Genomic DNA, 1018 nt, shown 5'->3' with positions numbered 1-1018 from the left:
GGGCAGAGACCCCCCTCCACGCATGGGCATCGCTGCCCACCAGCACATCCCCAGGCTCCCCGGTTCCCGTTTTTGCCGTCGATCATTTCCTCCACTTTGTGCACATGAAACACAGGCTCGGGCACTGCTGGAGCACTCCGGCAGCGGGAGCTGGGGGGGAACACGCTGCTGCTGAGGGGAGCATGGCTGCTGCCGGCCGGGATGCTCAGGCTGGTTCTTTGCTTTCTTTCAGAAATCGAAGCCAAGAAAGCTTGTGACTGGCTGCGAGCGGCGGGATTCCCTCAGTATGCCCAGCTTTATGAAGGTGGGAGCTGCCTCCTGCCGATCCCAGTCCCTGCCCTGTACCTGGTCTCATATCCTGTGTCTCAACCAAATGCCAAGGGTGGCTGCAAGGAGAGCTCACGAAGCGCTGGGGAGAGGAGAGGACGGAGAGGACTGTTTACTAATTATATGATCATGTGTTAAAACTTCAAGCCTTTGGACTTGGCCGTGGCCTGGAGAGCCAGCCATGCTGTTAACTTTTCTGCATTCCTGAACTTTTCCCCTTCAGGCAGGGCTGTGAGGAGTCCCCGGGGCGGCTGCTCAGGCCAAGGGCAGGCAGGCTTTGGAGAGCCATCGGCTCTTCAGTAGTTCAGTGAGTGTTTGCAGTGGGTGGGAGCGCAGAGGCAGCCGATGTAGGTAATGCGGAGAGCGAGCGTTTCCTCCCTCCCTCCCTGCTGCCCCATCCTGCAGGATCCTGCCCTGCCCCGATATGCTATTTGGCAGCAAGGTCTGCACTTTCCAAGTACGCAGCAAGCTGTGCCCGGAGCAGACCGGGTCCCCGTGCCACGCAGCTCCCAGGGCGCCGGGGATGGGCAGACCCCCCCCAGCAGCCCCGCTCCCACCTCCTCTGCCACGCACCCGCGGGCGGTTTGCAGGGTGACTCTGGTGGTGGGTCTCGCCTCCGGCTCAGCTGTGTTTACTTCAAACCCATGGCGGGACCGCTGGTCCCTGCCGGGGGGGGGGGCCGGGCGGGGGG

General features: G+C 62.3%; 1 protein-coding gene across 1 annotated transcript in view; it reads left to right on the top strand.

The window, feature by feature from the left end:
• Positions 1–231: 231 nt before the first annotated feature.
• The window catches only part of STARD8 (StAR-related lipid transfer (START) domain containing 8), a 14413-nt gene continuing 13626 nt past the window's right edge, over positions 232–1018 (top strand). The window contains exon 1 of the mRNA XM_009334280.1: positions 232–304. The gene's annotated coding sequence lies outside the window, so the exon portion shown is untranslated. The remainder of the gene's footprint in view (positions 305–1018) is intronic.

This window comes from Pygoscelis adeliae, unplaced genomic scaffold (genome assembly GCF_000699105.1).
Source record: "Pygoscelis adeliae isolate BGI_AS28 unplaced genomic scaffold, ASM69910v1 Scaffold191, whole genome shotgun sequence".
NCBI lineage: Eukaryota > Metazoa > Chordata > Aves > Sphenisciformes > Spheniscidae > Pygoscelis > Pygoscelis adeliae.
The sequence above is the reverse complement of the archived record's forward strand: the minus strand, read 5'-3'. Positions and strand labels throughout refer to the sequence as shown.